Source organism: Botryllus schlosseri, chromosome 13 (assembly GCF_051294905.1).
Source record: "Botryllus schlosseri isolate E-star chromosome 13, Bs_hap1, whole genome shotgun sequence".
NCBI classification, from domain to species: domain Eukaryota; kingdom Metazoa; phylum Chordata; class Ascidiacea; order Stolidobranchia; family Styelidae; genus Botryllus; species Botryllus schlosseri.
The window spans coordinates 20,730,976-20,752,722 of NC_137248.1; the positions used below are offsets into that span (position 1 = coordinate 20,730,976).

At 39.2% G+C, this 21,747-nt stretch overlaps 1 long non-coding RNA gene across 1 annotated transcript; it reads left to right on the forward strand.

Moving 5' to 3' along the window:
* Positions 1-14,289: 14,289 nt before the first annotated feature.
* Positions 14,290-21,201, forward strand: LOC145453419 (uncharacterized). Its single transcript, XR_013919756.1, has 3 exons — positions 14,290-14,447; positions 18,821-18,931; positions 20,932-21,201. It is a non-coding gene; the product is annotated as an uncharacterized LOC145453419 (long non-coding RNA).
* Positions 21,202-21,747: the final 546 nt, after the last annotated feature.

Sequence of the window (21,747 nt, forward strand, 5' to 3'; positions counted from 1 at the left end):
TCAAGACACAAATTTTTAGTCTCGAAGCTGTTCGGTATTATGCGGATGTTCATCTGCTACGAATCTAAATTGAAGGATAAAGCTATGCCAACACTAACTAGTCGTTATGACTGTTTTTTACATATATATTACATTCGTGAACAAAATGAAATAGGCTACATATTTTTTGACAGAACATCTAGGAGTGTCTTTTGTTTGTTTTTTCAAGGTTGCTGATTACGAATATGACATAGGTTTTGACGGATTGACTCTAGTTTAGAAGATACGAACACCCATATAAAAGCCTAAATTATTATATAAAGCCCCTAAATATTTCACTTGTTAGGAAGTAAATTGTAGCATTTTACTTTTCTACTGCGAATAAATAGATAATGGACTATAAAGAACCCTCCTGTGGTATCCAGTTATTCAATGAATATGAACTTGACCTGATGCGAGATCTTTGTTTGTCGAAAAGCAGTCTGTTAAGCCTAAAAATTGTACTTTTGCACGACGGAAATATATTTTCACCTATGTCAGTAGTTCCCAAAGTATGCGCCAGTGCTCCCTGGGGGCGTTCGCAAGTGTGAAGGGGGGGGCTGGCCATGAAATAGGCGATTAGGGGTGCTGGCTAAAAAATGGTGAGTGATAGGGGTCGCTGAGAGCAAATGAGGCGGCGTGGGTTTAAAAAGCAACTGCTGCGCCGTGTTGAAACTATTGATAAATAAAGCATCTAAATTCGCAGTAAAAATGCAGAAACGATTCAATCAGAGAAATTTGGAGTCGTCCGTCTATTTATTCAGCTGTACCGGAAAAGTCCGATGTTACTTGACAATGTTGATCCTGTCAATCAATGGACTAATTGAGCAGCCGGCAGTATCCCTGAAAAGCGTGGTTCATTGTGTACTGTGTGAACTACGAAGTATTTCAGCAGTTATTGCTCAATGAAAGGTGTGATGGCTTTTAAGAGAGACCGCCTTCAGAGATTTCACTTTCTGTTTCAAATGATCGTGGATTTTCCACATTGCTGCGTGCGATCGTGGCCTTCGACACGGCGCTTCTGGTTGCGAGAAACGATAACGCATCTACGTGACCGGCATATTTTTTCAAAATTAATGAACAGAATATATTCGTTCTTAGTAATGATGAAACCTTATAATTGTGAAAATGGTACGGAGCGGATGCAATGATAAGCCCGTGATATCCCACCAAAATTTTGCGACACGTGAACTGTTCCAATTATCATGCTTCCATGAGCTACCAGTCCTGCTCGAATACCCGATTTTGATGGAGAAACATAAATTATTCATCTCAGAAAATTGCACGTCGATATGGTGCTTTGATTCCAGGATATATTCAAATTGAAAATACCTCATCGGATAAGCAAGGTGAAGTTTCCAAGCATGAAATTATAGAGGAGCTGATTACATTGTAGTATAGAACGATTTTTAGGTCAAACCAAAGCCTAATATATCCAATAAATCTTTCTGGATAAACAATTGAATCAAGTCAGGTTGAGTTTTTCGTCGTTGTCCTTCCCAGGTCATGTTTGATAAAAGTGTTTTCAGTGCCGCGACACAAGTTTCCGACTCACAGCAGAAGCCGACTTGACAGCACGGGACATGGACATAGAGGATTTTAGAATGAGATTGTGCTTTTCAAAAGCCACACCTGATAGGTCGATGATGATGATGATATTATTATTACACCAGCTTCATCCATCTCAATATTAGCTGTAATAAATGAGGAAAAACTCGTTTTATTATTTAGGCGTGGTGAGGGGAGTGTCGGGGGCGCTGGCACTTTATTCGTTGTCCATGATGGCGGTAGCTCAAAAAAATTTGGAAAACACTGACCTATATCAATTCGTCGATCTACCAAGATGATAGAAGGGTATAAAGCTATCAAATTAGTCCTTGCAACGTTTAATTACAATACTGCTATGGGTCTCATCTCTGTTGACTTATAAATAGTCAATTTTCTTCTGGCCAACAAAGTGGGTATACCAAGTAACCCTATCAAACGATAAGCTTAAAGCTGGTATCTTTGATGGATCTCCGATTTTATTACGGATGAAATATTATAATTTGATAAGAAGAAAGGAGAAGTTCTCTGCATGGAATTCCTCTAGGGATGCAGCGTATATATTCTGTAAAATCACACAGTACCCAGTTACAAACATTTGGTCTGAAAACTGATGTCTGCATTTGGAGAACTGCAGGCAAATATGAGCAATATAGTTCACTCCATGTTCAGTCATCTTAATATATTTCCTGCCGATCTTGGTGATTAGAGTGAAGAGCAAGTAAAAAGTTTCCACCAAGACATCAAAACAACAACAGAAAGATACCTGGGCAGATGAGATGACCATATTATAGCAAATTATTGTTAGAGCCCTTCGACAGACTGCCCTAAATAGCTTATAAGTCGAAGTCGTAAAAGAAGAAATTATATTTTAAGATAAATTAAATCTAGTGTTCTGGGTGATTGGTTTGAATTTGCATTAGATAGTTAATGACATAAAACTGATTGAACTAATGCAACATTATTGAGCATTTATGCAGATACTTGTGTAGGCTATATGATTGGAGTTTATGTACGTCAGGGGTGGGCAAACTACGGCCCGCTGCAAAACCGTTTTGTGCGGCCCGCAAAAGCGTTCAGAAACGTTGTAAGAAAATTGATAAAATGCGTATAAAAAATCAAATAACTGTGAGTAGCCTACTTGATTAAATTTTTTTCCGAGCATTTTAAAGGTTTCAATTGATAAACATCACAGAAAGTGAAGCGTTAATGACTTATGCGGACCAGGAGTTTGATTTTAGATTGGCAACACGAGCGAGTATATTACATTTAGTACTGCACTTGAAAAAAAACGATTCACGAGTGTGTTGGATAGATTTGTTCTTTGTATGTGTGGAAGTAATAATATTTTTAATATTTATATATTGTAGAAGCGTATTTAAAGGTAACATGGTTATGATATTTGTCAGCATTGTGAGTCCTGGACAGAATCCAAAAGTACAATCGGCATATCTATAAACTATAATAGCATCTCATTGACTCAAGTTTATATCGAGTTCTAAGAATCGGGACGACCAACTTTCATCCCTAATTTTGACAATGAGGACGACCATCTCATAAATTATCGTCAACTTTCTTTCGCGTACGTTATCACCAAATCAATGTTTGGTTTGTTTCAAAAATACACATAAATATGTTTTCCATGTGTTTGGTCACTATATAATCAAATTACAATATTTATTTTGGCTTATTATCCCAATTTTATGTGGTGCGACCCGCGAATGGATTCAAATGTTGAATGCTGCCCCCTAGCTGAAAACTTTGCCCTCGCCCCAATATTTTTCGACACACGCGCGCGATTCCAAGTTAGCATTTGTTCACGGGTCGCAGTGCTTTCGTATGCGGGTTGCATATGTACTGCGGCGCTTAGACTGTATGGATAGGACTATTCAGCGAAAGCAATTACTACGCCAGGACAATCAATATCAAAGATTTCAGCCAACAGAGGGCGCTCGTTTGGCGCCACGGTATTTTCAATAGCCCACTTCGAGGAGTCACATGTTGACCGACACTTCATGTCCTGGTGTTTCCTGCAACACCCTATAGACCAGTAGTTCTTAATCTTGGCGACAGCATGAAAAGCACAATTTAAAATTTCAAGTAGAAAAGGTTTGCTCAAATATATACCAGTTTCTGTTGAATAATGTAATAATTTTGAGCCCTCTTCGAGCTTGTCTCTTCAGGAAATGGGTTCGGATTCGGTAGGTACGACCGTTGTTACACTTTGAATACCGAATAGACATGATCCACTCAGTGGCGGAAGATGTCTATGAATGATGTCATTGATTACAAAAGATTTAGTATTGCGCATATAGTGGTGTAACCAGAAAAAAAATATGGAGAAGGCAAATACCTGATGAATTCAGGGACATCCCACCAAATAACTAAATAAAAATAAATAAAAATATTGTCTTTGGACCTTAGTGGGTGACGGAGACAATAGCTCAGGGCTTCGCCTTTCAGAGCCTCCATCCTTTTACGGGCGATTTTATCGTTGCCCTTTTTTCATACATTCATTTCCAGGCACACATGCAAGTTTTACGTATCAGACTATGTCCGGTATTACGCGGTTTACGATCGAGCCGGAAGTAATGGTGAACACAATATTTACCAGTTTATGTCTAATAACTTTTTACGTTATATGCATCAAACCGCAAATATTTATGTTACTAAAAATGAATGTGCATATGTGCAATATCCTTTCAAGAGAATTGGCCATTAATGGTACTTGCATTTATAGCATATACGTGATCACTAATCAGTTTTACCGGTTAGAAGTGGTTTCTTCATCCCTGAGTTCACAAATATTTCTCGGGTTCGCTTCAGGTGGCTTCCTTGGTATTACTTACTTTGTTGAAGCATGCTGTTATTTCGTGACTTCCTTATTCCGTGACTGTGGCGAGAATTATCGGTCACAGATTGCAGCTAAAGTTGACGCTACGCTTAAGCGTTTCTTAGAATTCACTCCAAAATCGGATCGGCAAGTGAGTACTAATCTTTGCTTATGCGATCCCATCGTAAGGCGAGGTGTCAGGTTTTTTCAGTAAGTTTTCAATATTATCAACAGCTATCATTCAGCCTCTTGTCATATGATCATTATGACGAGTCAACGAATTAACGAGAGATTACATACATATACCGGTGCATGGTAGCACGAAATCTAAGTCTTGTTACCACAAAAACTATTTTACACGCTACTTATTTCATTTCATTGACAAAATATGACGTACACTTTTTTGAAATCATAAAATCATAAAACTTAGTTTGCCGAATTAGAAAACAGCTGATTTTGTAATATTTACTGGAGATCTTGTTGTGTTGATTAAAAGAAAGGCCATCACTCCGGCCTGACTCCCGTATAATCCACTTTTTACATACAGTTCTGTGGTGTTGACTAAAAAAGATTAAAAAAAATGAATAGGTCTCTTTTCAGATTTTATCCCCGTATAAACCGTCCAGCTTTTAGCCCAAAATTTAACGTCTTTTGTGGTCCTTTGGGCCATTTTAGGCTAAAAAGGTGGACAAATTGTAAAAAAGGATCATTTGGCAGAACATTCGTTTGACATGCCGTTTATGGTATCGTTGTAAAATCGCTCATTCCTATGACTACCGTTTCACATCGCGACAGCAGGAGAGTGCAAAGAAGTTAGTTGTATGGCTATCTAATGAATGTCTGCGGAACAAGGCCAGGCATGTTCACTGAAATGTTATGGTGTGGGTCTATCATCGATGAACATGCAACATTTTTCTTCCCACTGTAGTTTCACTTCGTACGTGGTATTGTATCACCACCATGAAATGCCTCATGACTTAAGCCGTCTTCACGTGCATTTTTTGATCGTTTTAAATAAATATATCTCACTGAACGTTCTTAAATTATAACTCGCCCCCTGTTGCCCCTTGTTTCTCAAAATAGCCCACTGGGGGCGATATCGCCCACGTTGGGAACCACTGCCTTACCTCAACATGAATCAGACACAGACGCTAACTGGATATGCGCCATAAATTTGCCGCTATACAGATGTACTTACGCGTGCTCACATATACACAAGCCCGTGTTTGACGATAATGACTACGGTTTGACATAATGCTTTTACCGACCAACCCATTCCACTTATTTTCCTTGTTTTTCCCAATTATTATTTCGTTGGTAATTTTCATTCAGAGTTCATACATCACATTTTGCATTTCTTTTTCGCAATATAACGCCAAGGTGGCCGTTGATTGATTTACGGTGTTTCCTACAGTCGTTTCAACTCTTTCCTATTTTTTCATCCCAATCTGTGTGTGTTATAAATAGATTGAATTTTAATAAGCCAAAATGAATTTGATATGCACACACGCTCACACCAACTCATTCACTCGTACGGACAAATCCATACATACACTGTACAGTGGAGAGAGATGCTTTGAACACCGAGGTTGGTAAACTTGGTATGTGTAGGTAAACTTTAGATCAATGGTTCGCAACCTGTGGTACGCGTACTACTAGTGGTAGGCCTACGCGAATTTCTGCCAGGTGGTACGCGAGTAAAGACTCTGTTTTTTCGACCGACGGGAGTTTATTAGATCAGGTGGGGTTGAACACAAAGATTGTTCTCCAATAAACTTCAGGCTTAGCATGGCCTCCTCGTACTTGACTCTAGCTTCTCATGCTATTCCCCAGCTGCTAATTTTCCCTTCTACGTGGGAGCAAGGATTTTCATATCCGATGACCAGGCCGTGTTATTTTTGGCATATGCCAAAACTGCCAAAAATAACTTATTTTTGGCATTTTTCGATTTTTATTTTTGGCAGTTTTGGCATCGTCCTCTAAATAGATAGTTTCAGCCTCGAATTAGTCACAAAAACGCTTTATTTGGGCTAGTTTGTCAAAAGACACCCCAAAATGTGCAGCATCCACGTATAATCAGTGCCAACAAACAACAATAAGAAGAAAAAAACTAACGATTTCATAGGTTAATAATATCAAACGAAACCACAAAATGTGGAGTATCCAACGGAATCGGTGCCAATAAGCAAAAAAAAAGAAAGAAAAGCCTAACAAACACGCTCAACAGCTGATTGTTACAGCTGTTGAATAGACTGAAATCGTTTGCACTGTAACAGTGCTTCCAAACTCAGGTCAGCTAAGTTTCTCCTAAATTCTTTTCTCGCCCAGCGAATCTGGGAAATATCGGCTTCAAACAGTAGCCGTTGAGGGAAATAATGTTGCCAGTCAGTTGGAGGGCCGAACCGGCTTCCATGCATCATGAAAATAGATCTCTTCGCCAGTGCCAGCGATCTCACCGCGGAAAGAATTTTCTTCCCGATCCTTTTCCAGGAGTTTCCTGTGTTGTCTCTCGGTACATTCTATTTAGTAGCCCGACTATCATTTCTCCTTCAGTCTACCGATATATTTTCGGAGGACTTTTGTCACTTCAGGTGGCTTTAATATTACCAACTTGCATGGAAGAGTCCTGGGAAGGTTAGCTTGTTTAAGAACATTGACGCAACAAGACTGTCTGGCAAAACGAGACTATGCAGCTCAGAAATAGCCAGACAATTTGTTGCGTCACAATGTTCAACTCGATCACAATGCAAAAATCGTGGTTGATTTTGGGGGTTCCAGTTCCATGAGCAGAATATAATTTATATTTTAATAATCAGTACTGCGGTAGCTTCTCATTGATACCCGTTTTATCAAATTTAGCGCTCGACAAGCCGGTCAAAAATGGTCGTAAAATTGCAATTGGAGAAATGGAAAGTATGACGTAAACCAAATGCAGTCAGCCGTTCAATCTCGCTTTGCCCACATCATTTAGGACACCATGCTTTCATCCCTAATGGGTGAGCTGGACCCAGATTAAGTAACATTCCTTTCACAAACGATCTTCTCGCTTGTAACGCGGTCCTGTTAACACAACACCATGAACGAAATACACTATTTGGCAGGCCGTGTTATTTTTGGCATATGCCAAAAATTGCTTATTTTGGGCATTTTCAAATTTTTATTTTTGGCAGTTTTGGCATCTGGCTCCTGAAATGCCAAAAATAACACGGCCTGCCGATGACTAAAGTCGAAGAAACGAAACCGACTTGTTGCAACCATGTATGACTTTCGATGCGCTGTGAGCAAACAGATGCCACGCATCGACCAGCTAGTGCAGTGGTTCTCAAACAGGGGGTGTGAACGCTTCTGAAGGGGGCGCGAAGCTGCAGCCAACTGAAACAATTTTTCGCGCTCCGCGCGATTTCCCTTCATTTCGTTGTTTTGACTCTGTGTATAGTCCTAATTACTTATTTGAGAATTCTCTTATCAACCGTCATAACTCATAACCGTCCATGCCACCAAATTATTCGCTGGGATTGCTAGCATTCTGGTTGTATTTTGTGATATGACGATAAGGGGGAGGGGGCACGAAATTTTTCACCATCATAAACGGGGGCGTGTCTAAAAAGTTGGAGAACCACTGAGCTAGTGGAAAATAAACAAATGAAGCAATCGCATTCAATAAATTGACGTTTGTTGCTTGCTGTTATTTCATTATTTTGTTCTTCTTGTGACTGGTGGTGAAAAAACAATTCCATGCATCCCATTAACCCTGTGTCCGATAATGCCTAGTTTAATAGTATTTGCTATTACGCCTCGCATAAGTCAAATACGTCATTATGAGGTCATAAATCACGGAAACATTTTTGACCGCCTTCAGCGCGCGTAACTTATGTAGGTGGTACGCGTGCACTGCATAAAACCTCGAAATGATACGTGGGTGAAAAAAGGTTGTGAACCACTGCTTTAGATGATGACATGAGTTGTAAATTGAGATATAACCATCGTTTCCAGAGTCGCACAACTATTAACTGAAAAGAAACTATGTGACACAGCTGACAATATTGAAACGTCACGTCATTGTTGAAAAGTAAAACTGCCAGAATAACAGGCATTAGCCATTCCATTAAATTCTTTTGACTATATAATATTTTTAAAGAGTATGCGATAAATTTGTTACCTACATGGCCAGAAAATTAAATCTTTCGGTTACCATAAACCGTGTCAACAGTATATCTATGGAACTGTTAACCACCCTGGTGTTGAAAACTTGTTTAACCAGAGTTGTCTCGAGTTAACTTCAAACAGAAGCATGCGGTTTAATGGGTCGGATCACCTCGACCACGGGGGTAGCGGGTGTAGCAGACGGTTAAACACTGCAGTCACGACACCAATGGTTGCTGGTTCGAGTCTCGGCTCTGCCATGTTTCTGTGTGTCGGGGGTTTATTTGGGCTCATCATCGCCGATTCCGCTGTAAACACAGCGCATTAAAAAGCCCCAAGGAAGAGATAGAGCCTAACTCTTGAAAGATGGCAGCAAAAGACCAAGTTGTAAGAGCAAAAAAGCTAAAGACATATGACATTACTGAAATAAATGTACTGGGCGCAAATGACCTTACAGGCGATAAGCGCCAATGTTGTGTGAATAATACAAGCAAACAAACAAACCCCGACCACGAACGAAAATGAGATTTCATCATCATGTTGTGAAAATGTACCTCACCCAAGATTTACGGAGTAAGATTTTTAAGGAATACATTTTCGCCAAGCTCTTCAACACTGCAACTTGACTTCTTGACATCTTGACATCCCGTTATGAATACACAAATTCAATCGGTTTATAATTTTGTAAAGCTGTAAGAAGTAAGCTATAAGTCATCGCTCCGGATGTTCAAGCACCACATTGGTATCGACCACACCGGCTTGCGGTCACAAGATTTTACTTTCATCTTTTCAAATCTAGATTCATGTGGTACAGTTATAAACCGCTTTGTCACCATGAGCTACGCCTTCCACTGCCGACTACTTCTGCTTAACTGTTTATGATATTGTCTTCCTTGTTCATTTCGCAGCAAATCTTGCTGTAATCATCAGTTATTTATCGATTTACAGCGTATTATCTATTTGATTTGCCGAACTATTACCGCCTGAATACGTGAAATCATGTCGTACTTACAAATATTGAATATCATCCGTATTCTGTACGTTCAATTATTAATTTCCAATGTATTATACACCATGGCGCCACCAAAACACTTTTTAAATGCTACTACTACTACAATTTTGCATAATTAATTATTTATTTATTCAATCAATAGTTAATTACTATAACATAATCCAACTTCTTTACTGACGCACCACTGCCGTATATGTGTGGCAAACGATCTGGTTATACCCCGCATGGACGTGATCCGCCGTAAGAACGGGCGGATAACCCCAGAAGCTCCGACCACGCAGGAATACCTAGGTGGAGATATTTCTCACCATGGCGCCTGAGCTCAACTGTGCGCACGAAACAGCTTCACTGCGAAATAACCAAAGGAGACAAAGATGGAGTAAAGAAGAGAACAAAGAAATAATGAGCTAAACAAGATAACTTTGCAGGAGTAACAGAAGGAACATTCTAAGAATGGAAAAGACAACAGCTCGTCGACCATGACTGCCAACACCCTGGCAACTATTAGACACTGTGGGATGAAAAATTTATCAACACCAGAACTCGCAGAAATCTAGAGTAAAATTTATAACAAAAACAAATGAAATTATTAGGCACTAGAACTTCGATTTGGCCAATAAGACCTACGCCACAACCACTTAACGACCCGAACTGGGGTACTGGTAAAATTGATTTTGCCTATGATTAAAATCGATTTTAATCGAAGGAATAATTAAAAACATGATTTTATTTTTATAGTTTTTACTGATAATAAAAATTGTAAATGAACATGCGATGACTGACGAACATGCCAATCAAGGTAATACAGCATATCGTATGAACTCAATAATGCGCGGCTCGGAATCACCTTCCCATAAAATTGAAGAAGTTCAACCTGACTGGCAATTATGATAGAATCACTATTAATCCAGTAAACCGAGACGTGTTGAGTAGGGCTGGGGCAGGGTTGTAACCAGGCCACAAGGTTCTGAGTCACAAGTGAATCCCACTTGAACAGTTTTGACTCGAGTCAGGTCGGGTCGTTTTCAAGTCACCACAGAGTCAATTCAGGGCGCAGAACGGACATTATATTTTTGTCATCGCATAAAGTGTATAGGTATATGAATTTTCCATGTCATTTATACAGTTGCGATTTCAATAATGTATGATACTCAAATACGTGACTAAAAGCCTAATACCCCATTCAGAATCGAATCCCTCAGGTACTCGATTTCAATCAGCTCTAATGTTGAGTCTAGTCGGAATCATCCATAACACTAGCATATGTATAATGGGTATAATTGATGATCACTGATGTAGTCACTGGATGCGAAAATCTATGTCTGGTTTATGTAAAAAGCACATGGTTTTCCAATAGTAAACCATATTCACGCCTCTCCTCAGAAAATAAAACATCTGCAAAAAATTATTCAAATCAGCGCGGTGGAATTAAAATCAAAAATCAAAGGTAAGAACCTGAAATAAATCGCACTGATTAAAATCAGCCTGATTTAAACCGGAGCACGAACTCGAACTTCACAGCAGCCGAGTTACAAAACACCGGTGGACGCACTAATGAACAACAACACTTAACGATGATGACATAGACACAGAATTAAAGTTGAAGATCAAAAATCAAATCATCGACTGAATGTACTCAACATTGAATATATATGACAGAGTGAATTTACTTCACCTGCAAAATAAAGCAACTGATAGAACTTGAGACTGATATTGCAATATCGAACAAAATTTTGTCAGAAAGCATGAGAAACAAGGAGAAAGGCCCCAATGCTCCTTAACAACAATCAACAATTCAATTTACAGCACTGAAGCAGTTATCTCAGAAAGGCACTGCAAAATATTAAGGCCCCCCAACAAAAATGGGACCAATATGCCTGCTTGGCAACGTATTATTGAAGAGAAAAGTCGCATAATTAAGGTACCAAGTTGTCATGCTATCAGAACCCGTAAAATTAAACACAAAGTAAAAAGAAATTAGCTGGAACACCACACCAAACTGAAATCAACAGAAAAAGTGAAAATGTTGCAAGAGTAATTGAAAATGAGATTGCGGTCAAGCCACTTGGCTGAGACGTTATAAAACACCAAAAACATAATACCTTCAAAACTTACTATTTACTCGTAAACCCGGCCATTTTTTCCCATCGCCGAAAAACGAGTCAAACCACAATATTACCACCAGTACCATAACAACCAGAGCAGATATGGAATCATATTGGAAAAATATATGCGAAACCAACAAATCGCACAATTCAAATGCAACTTGGATAAGAGACCGCCACACGGACATCTAAAAACACTAGAACAAAAGTGGTCTAAAATCACTAAACAAGAAATCAAAACCAATGCACAAGGTACGCTATAACCGATTCAATATCTGTTAAGTAAGTGCGCGTGACTGTGAAACTAATTATGGCATTGTCGCTTTAGTACGGTAATAGCTATGTAAATGTTGGACTGCTATGTTAATGAAATTAAATATATTTTTCATTCTGTTTATTCTAGACATCACGATTTTGTTGTAGCGGTATTATTTCTTTCAACAGCGATGGATTATGAATCGTGCATGCGTTTAATTTGCGAGATGTCGCGCAGGCGTCCTGGTCATTGTATCATTCAGATAGAAAGTAAATCAGCAGCAGCAATTCCAAAAGCGAATTCGACGTTCGGCATGCCACGAGCTTGGTAAATGTTTATTGATTGATATTTTCAAAGATTAATGCATTTACGTCTGATGAATCTGCTCTTGTTGCAACTGTAGCGTGATAGGAAGAAGCGCAATGACAGATTATAACTAGATTGCAATGCGAACCCTCCAATATTTGAGCGGATAGATAGGACACACTAATAGTAATTTTCGACATTGGCTTGGCTTGTGACCAATCACAAGAAAACACGTATATGAATAGCCTGTCGATTTCCGCTTGTATGGAAAGGCCGAAAACAATCAAGAAGTGGCGTACACGTAAGTGTAAACATGAAATTTCCATGCTCCACCTTTACGTGCCGAGATGTTCTCTCGTACTAAAATTCCCTTCACGATGCGTACCGGTTATATTCTTTAATGCATTTCTTTCACTATGAATAAAACATGAAAATCTCATATAAGAATAAATCGACAAATGATTCATTTAAATAATGTTGAGTACCGCTGAAATGACGTAGTTTGCAGTCAGTGCACTTGATCTACAGATTCGACGTTGAATTGTGAGAATTAGAATCGAACTCGCGTAATAAAGTCTTGCGCACAGTACCTGCTTACTAGGAGGATGTCGCGAGTAACTGAGATGAAATAGCTTTTGCAATATTCTAAACTTTACTGATGATTAGATATGCAGATTCGTTCCAAGCATGAATTTGCACAATAATATCCTCATTGCTAATACAATACATCAGATGTTTGTAACGCAAATGCCGTTATGATTAGTAAGTCGTGACTTTGGTCCTTTGGTATCTTCTATTTCATTTAGATTTCTAGTCGTGTATGGATCGTAAAGATTCAAGGCATATATATATATGTAACACCGTATTTATCTATGTACTTAATGTTGTATCAGATAGTCAAGCCCACTGTTGGACACGAATGTTTCAATTCGACTGAAAAATCCCTGATTAGATAACTAGCGACCGTAGCAATTACAACTATTCTTCACAGTACAGCAGATCGAAACTGAACCTAATATTTTTGTTTGGGTGGAAGTTTAATAGCAAGGGTAGGCCATAAAATGATGTAGCTATGAGTAGTTTTCCATAGTTAATCATACACATTGTTACACATATACCAGTGTTACACCTATTGGTGTTGCATCAATCCGATGTGTTTACAAATGCCTTTTTCGTTTCTCGAAAAACCCTAATCCAATCGCCAACTCGAAGCATAACATACGACGCTTCCCCGAACGCTATCATGAACTATATAATAGTAGCGTTAACTTGCGCGAAACCCCAATCCTAAGCATAACATTTCAATGACTTGCTATTTTGAATGTCTTGCTATAATGACACTGGCTCTTTTAAAACTCGCTATTTTGAACTCTCTATACTGACACTCGCTGTTTTAGCACTCGATTTCCTGCACGGATAACATTGCACACGTCCCAATTCTGGGAACAGCCTCCTATGGCTGTGGCTGATCGGGGCGATCTGTATCTGGTGAAAATGCGAATGTGCTATTTGTTATACCCTTTATTATACAGCCATATATATGTCATATACTGCCAGTCAGAATTTAAAGGAAGTTTGTTTCAAAGTCTCCGTAGCCTTCGCATATAACTTTTCTCCGTAAGCCTTCTGATATAACTTGTCCAAAACGATGTAAGCTATTTTGATCTTGTATTTCTTTACTTAATGGACAAGAGTCCAGCTTACTGCATTTTGGACTTGAGATATAAAATTTTAATATATCCGGCGGATCGGCAGGAAACTTGCCACGGCCAATCATCGGTCTGCAAAGTGGCGATTGAGAGCCCCTAATCTATATAACGATCTTAGGTATACTGTTACAATGAAATCACCTACTGCAGAAATGAAATTAGTAGGCCTAGATTCATCCCCCTACAGGACTTTGCGCGATATATATGCAAAAATAATTGTATTCGCCTGAAGTAGAAGTGATGCCGAGCATGAGAATAGCAGTGCTGTGAAATTGTATGATAACAAACCAATGCAATATCAGACGTAGATGTGAAGTTATCCTTGAAACCTAATAAGCGAGGTTTATCATCAATATATGTTTTTTTTTATTACAGCGATTTGAGTGGTGATTCAACTTTGATTAGGTAGAAATGCGTTCAAATATCAAAGGGTCAGCGATTCTATCTATTCTACTAATTACGTCAGTCGGTATTGGAAATTCTGAAGTATTCGAGGAGGAAACATTATCTGCGCGAAAAAGTAAGTGCAGATCAAAAATGTAACTTGCAATACAAGACTTTTATTGCGCGTTGAAGGATGAGGAGAACTTTCGAGGCCGCACCGCGCGAACTGAAATATAATCAAACGACTCATAAGCTGCCCTAACTGATGTGATCATTGAGTTCTCTTGTTTTTTTCTACGTGGACCTAGCTACTGACTTCTTGCTGCCGTCTGTTTACTTGAGACTCGAAGAGAAATTTTCTGCTGGTAAAGGAAGTAGGCCTACTTACTGGCTACAAGTATTACAAGCATTCATTGGCGGTATTGCTTCTTATTTATGGGATGCCTGATATAATTTCGTTGAAATAATTGGCGTTTGCCGACATTGTATTCATGTTTCTTTTGCGATTCTGTTCCGTCTCAGTTTTCTGCCGCTACATTCTTTGCGAAAAGTGTATGCATTCACACCCAAAGGCCGTAAAGAAAATACAACCGAAGTCAGAATTATATCGCGGTCATAAATGCCCATGTGCATACCTTCCTACGTTCCAACGTACATGCATAATGTGGATGAAAATGTTGTACTCGATTTATACCCCGACATAAGTCTGAGGCAGGTTCTGGTTTAGTATGCAATGGGTGTATTTTCACATCCGTGGTGGTACACGGGTCGAAATACACACAGCTATTAATATTAGGTTGAATTCGAATCGAAATCGTGAACACCCACGTATTTCAACTCTCTTATTAGGGACGGTGTGAACCTTAAAAAGGTCCAGGTTCGTGTGAGCACGAACATTTTTTGAAAGGTTCTGTGTGAACGTGAACGTGAACCTCATGGCGTCACGTGACGTCATATTGCTAATTCCGACCCTACATTTCAGTGAAGTGATGGCCTTGTATTAATTGTTCACGATGCCTGGCGACGAATCGGGCCATATAATGCCGCAATGCATATTGACGTTTTAAACGTCGCCAAATGTCACACGGATTTGGCTTTTATGATACAGCAAACATATCAAATCAAGATTGACCCCGTACGCATGCCAGATATTTTACATCAGACGATATCATTTGCATTGACTGGTTGAATAAACATCATTCGGTGACTATCTACATGTTTATTTCGCTCTTGATGTTGTGTTATTAGAGGGTCAAGCTGACAGCAGAGAGTCACTAAATATTCACAAACGGAAAGCTGGATATTACGATCAAAATTTTGTAACAAAGCAAGTAAAATATTTGAGATTGTCAAGGTGCATGCTCGTTTGGTGTTGATTTTTTTATGCTGCCAGTAACATGCATGGAGTGGCCCGCAGTTGAAATGCTAATAATTTCAACCAAAGATGTTATATTGAAGCGAAAATTGTAATATAGGAAAAAGGTTCACAGTGCAGAACCTACCAAGGTTCGTTTGTGAACGTGAACCTCACGTTCGCACCATCCCTATCTATTACCTAGTCTTTTCGTCTATCTCCATACTTGTCATTTTAGTGCGCAACGTTCGATTGCTCTATAACTCGTCACTTTATTTTATGTGGCTCTTAGTCGCTACTTTGTATGTATGACTCATATATACAGCCATTGCTATTTTTGGCATTTCGGGAACCAAGTGCTGAAACTGCACAAATAAAAATTTGTATATCCTAAAAGTAGGGCTTTTTAAAAATATAGATATTTATGGAAGTTTTTGATAATATCGTCAACAAGAATAGACTGGAGTTTGTATGGAGCGTCAAAACAAGTGTATAACGCCGAATTCTTAAATTAGGGTCCGTGAGTCCTTCGGGGGTCCGCAGACTACTATCCACGTTGTCCATGAATAATGAATGAAAAGGTCAAAAAGTCCAGCGGTTAGGAAGTAGATGATGTCAACACGCTTAAGTAGTAATAAGCATATCTCGGAATCTGTGATAGAGAGCCATTATTTTCAAATTTAGCGCCACGCGTGACCCAGGCTGCATTTAGCTCAAGGTGCATTGCATATCCAAACTCCATTCCTCTTTAACTTACAATTGAAAACTGCCTGCATGTTCATTGTTCAGTAACTGATAGATTGTGTCACGTTTTCTAATAGGACATAGTATAGGGTTGCCATACATCCGGAATTTCCCGGACATGTCCGGAATTTCACTGTTTTTAATGCGTCCGGGAGGAATTTCCAAAATATGCCCAAATGTCCGGAATTTTGAAGGCTTGAAAAAAGCTCATAATTTTTAAATAAATGAACATAGACAAGATTGATTTTGGGAAGATTTATGAAATTTTTCTTCGCGCTGCGCGCGATTTAGTATCTCATATCTTCGTTTGGATATCGGGACTACCACCTTCTCAAAAACTGCGCTAAAAAATATTAAATAGCAATTATCTACAGAAATAAGTCTAATTGTAATCGCAATTACAAGGTAACGGTATATTCATAGAGTCGGCTGAGGCCGTTTGGATGCTTTATTCAAAGATAGTTTCCCTTTATTATGGGGTTTACGAAGAGGTTGAACGAAATCAGCTTCCAAAATAGGCTGTGAGTACAAATCTGGGCAAATTTGCCGACCATTAATTAGTAATCAGCTGGGCAACGCCAAGTTGGAAATGGAGTCGCGACCATGAAAGGTTGGAAACCACCGTATGTGCGGTGTTTATGTAGGTCAGTGGTGCAGGCTGATAAATGATCCTGTCGGTGTGACATGATCATGACGTACAATTACGCTACTTGCATTTTCGAAGTCATCATCCTCCACCAGCTCGACCGCTAACTCTGATCATGTGGGCGGAGAGAGGATCAAAATTATATAATAATATATGGAAGAACCAATATTATTGACTTAATTCCACAAAACGCGAGGGAGATAGCGTAGTGGTGACGATAAGGGCCCACTAACCGGGCGGAACAGGTACGATTCCCGCCGGAGGCTTATCTGGTCTCCTCTTTCCTCGCCGTAAAAAGCCCAGAAAAAGATCCGACGACAGAAAGCACTCACACGGAATAGAAAGAACTATAGAGGGCCGCGGCTTCATAAAATGTCAACATCGAAGAGAACTGTGACGTCGGGCACTATAGGCCTATCTGTTCATTACAACACATTGTGTCTTATCGCATTGTAGGCTACCTTGTGTGTCTTGTTCAGATAAAAAATATCCCAACGATAAATTATTAACATTATCGATATTGATTATCGATTATCGAAGAGGATTAGTTCTCCGCACTCTTCTGTAACTCATTCAAATCATTTACGACCAGATGCATATAGTAAGTCCCCAGCAGAAGTTGCATCGATTACCGTACGGCGGGCCGATCAGTGTTTATTTGTGCGGGAGTGAGGTGAAAAAATGTGGCTTCGGCCGTGGTTACAACTTACAACACACAGCCAACATACGCCTGAACCGGATCGTGACCACCTCTAGACGATAGACAAAGCTTTGCTGGTGTGACGTCATATTGATCGAAATGGGCTCATTACTCATTTAAAATCCGCTAGTGGGCGCTAAAGAGCGTCCGGAATTTGGGTCACAAAAATATGGTAACCCTAACATGGTATCATCTATGAACAGACGTGGTATAAAAGGGCCCCCAGATCTATACGTTCCATTCATACACATATAAATTCAGTCCTTTCCTAGTTTTTCATTGCCGGGTGAATAATTTTTCATATTACATTGATTATTAAAGTCACTCATGGTTTCTAACCACTGGTCCATTGATCCAAAATTGTCAGAAACCCTTTTGAATTGCTATCATAAATATTGTGACCTATGTGAATGCCAGTAATTTCGCACGCATAGTGAACGTGGTGAGAGTATATTGCAGAAACACTCGTTTTTGGATCGAGTAAATTTGTTCTCCAACATCAAGCGTCCATACTGCATATTTTTATACTTTCATCTCAAAACAAAGACAAAGCTGAAGCTTTTCACGTGGTTAATTCGAGTCTATAAATATGAATTCATGGCGATGCCAAAATTGCCAAAAATTAAATCTGATAAAGGCAACAAATAAACCTTTTTTGTTATTACTGGCATAGGCCTATGTAAAAAGTAGCACGGCCTGCTCATCAATGTTCAGACAGTCATTAACACATTGAATATATACGTATATTTCAACTTGATCCAGACTGTGGCAAACTACCTACCCATTTGGATGTAAATTTGAGAAATCAAAATGCTTCACTAATAAAAATGCGGGGTGATTATCAGTTCTACTAAACTAACCGCATAGCATTTAAATATAGCAGCACATTAGACCTTTCTGAATAGGAAATACACATATATATAGAACCTATTTTGGTAATTAATATAGGAAATTCTTCTATATTGGTGGCCTTAATATTAATAGTAATTGAGGTTCATAGTACTTAAAAGCGTTTTTGGTTCCTGGGATTTGTCTATCTACCAGTTATATGTTATTTTTCTTCAGTGATTATAGCATTTGAAATGCTGCAATAAAGATGCGAGGCGAATTATTGTCCGTTATATCTCAACTTCGGAGACTGCAAAACCTCGTCAAGACTTCGAATTCGTCGTAAATGTAAGAAAATATAACCACAGCTTAGAACCGGCTGCTGCTGTATAATGCAATTCGTATGAGAATATGAATACATTTACAAATTATTATGTAGTTGCTACTGCGATCTTCATTAGAATTACTGGTTTGGTCGATGTCTGCGACCAAGTCACAATCAACTTGATGCACATTAAATTTGTCACCACGTCGCGAATTCTAAGATACATTGTTTACTTCCAATGGTCAATATTTACAATGTTTGAGTAATTTGCTGGCAAGATTCGCAGAGCGTCAAGATTATGGAACTGGTTAGGTTTATTCAATTTTAAGAAAATGAACTCAAATCTTCAGAATTTCCAGCCGAAACAAGAACGTTGTAACGATTTCCCTAACGTTTGGACAGGGATCGAATTTTAAGCGAAAATACAATAACTTTACCAAACCAATTTGTAGAACTTCGGTCCAGTGGGTGGTTTCGCATATAGCAACTATTACTGATATAAAGTTACGAAATTCGTCTAGGACAGTGGTGCCCAACCATTTTCGACTCATTAACCCCTTATTAAGCACGACACAAATTTTCGCCCCCCATATTTATGGATCTGAAAAGGAGGACATATAAACGGGACAATTATTCGTCTAACTCTGCTCGCTTTTGAATTGACTAAAAACAGATCATTTTCTGAGTATCTGCTCGGAAAACCGAAAAGATAGCGTAAGCTGAAGCGTCCAGCTTCTTGATCGGTAGGTCGTGGGTTGTATCCCCGGCCGGGTCAGACCAAACACCTGATTAGTAGCACTGGTATCCATGACTTCCCTGTTTGGCGCTCATGCATTATTGGATAGCATAGAAGGGTGGTGAAAAACTTAGAAAAATGTTCAAGGCTATAACTGTACTTTCTTTGTCCAGCGGCATATGCACATCATCCATTCATGGTGTGCATTTGCACAGATCGGGTGTTTGTCTATGAGTAGATATATATGTCGCAAAAAAACATCAAGGACAAAAATAAACTGCATTCTTTTCCTTTTTCACGTCTACTTGCCGTTGAGTTGACCCTTTTCGCGTCATATGCAGAATAAAACGTCTTCAAGTGCATTTTTGACCATGATTTTTAAATATATATCATTGCTCGTTCTAACATTTTTCGCCCCCATCGCCCCCCTCTCACCCGTTTTGGTATTTTCGCCCCCTTGTTTCTCAAAATCACCCACGTTGGGAACCACTGGTTTGGCTAGAGCTCTCCAACATTTTTCGGCGTGGTACACCCTTTTACCGTTTAATCAAAACTCGTACACCCCTGAGCACACAATACACCGATTTTGCAGTAAGACGAATTTTGATTACATATATAGCATACGGTCGCATTCCAGCGGAGAGTCGTCACAGGAATTTCTTCGATAATGCTGGTATAGTTTCATATTACTGTCAAAAGTTTATTCTTTCAGAAGCCGGTAGAGCTGATGAAGAGGGTGTCTTCCAAAGATTTGGGCACAAAATCAATGATGATGCATCTTATTGTGATAGCTAGTCACCGATCCATTATAATGCGGATCTTGTACACCCCAGTAATCTACTACCCATTCGAGTGATACACCCTTTAAAAATTAGCGTACACCCGGTTGAAGAGTCCTGGTTTAGCGGACGGTTGCTGAATAACGGCATTGCAGTATAACTAGCTGTTGTTCGTACTAGTCTAGCTAACAATTATTGGAGTAATTATGCGGCTCGATTGTGTATAGATAAAATATCCGCTCGGACTGATGTGTTACTCAAGTATCGCATCCACCATGTGCTTCTTATTCGGAAACAGTTAGTGGCTTTATTCCAGCTTTTCACTGTTTTCTTCGTGCTTATTGTTTGCGGAAAAGGTTAACCTTTGGCGGCACCGCTAGCTGGCGCATCTATACCGATTTCAAATCATTACTCAAACGGTGGTTATTGTAAAATTGGTTTTGCTTGGTTTGCAGCATGTATTCTTATTATTTATTCTCCTTTCCCTAATATTATACTTTCATTCCAGTCTGCCGGATTTGCATGACACATATCTGCCGAAGGGGAACAGGAAAATCTCCTCTGCTCGGATGGTTACATTCAGGGAAGGGCGAGGATCATTGACCCTGCAAAATGGCCAACAACAGTAACGAATATAACTGGACTCAACTCAAGGAAGGGAACATTAAAATGAATATGTAACGATCGAATACTCCTAGATTTCTATGACCTAGTTCCTATTATTTGCAAAAGAACAAAATATTATCATCGAAAACACCATATTAGCAATGTATAGGTTATATATCAGTGGTCGGGAACCTTTTTCGTCCGAAGAGCCTTGTTAGCCCCATATTTTCATTTTAACTCCCAAAGGGCCATACATGTCAATCAAGTGTTACGTCACAATGGAAAAATCGTAACGTCATGGTAGTACCGAATTTATAATAACTGATATTAATCTAATATAATCATAGCACTGATTCCGAAAATCTAAATATTGATCGACTTCTCAATTCGGCGGTAACATGAACGGTGCAAGATATGACTACATTTTAACGGCAGTACTAGAAAGTTACATGATTGTTTTGTGGTAATAATGGTGTTTGTCGGCTACTGTGGTCATTTACACCAGGCCAATTTTATTTATTTTTATTCCGTAGGTGCCGACTTGTAGCACGACCCACTTCTAGGCTTTTATAAGACATCGCTTATACGGATGACATGGCGAGGAGGAGCCTAGATAAACATCCAACACTTAGGTAGCAATTCTGGAGTCGACCTCGTTCGGACTCGAACACGCAACCCATTGGTGTTGCAGCTGTGGATTATACCACAATACGCTATC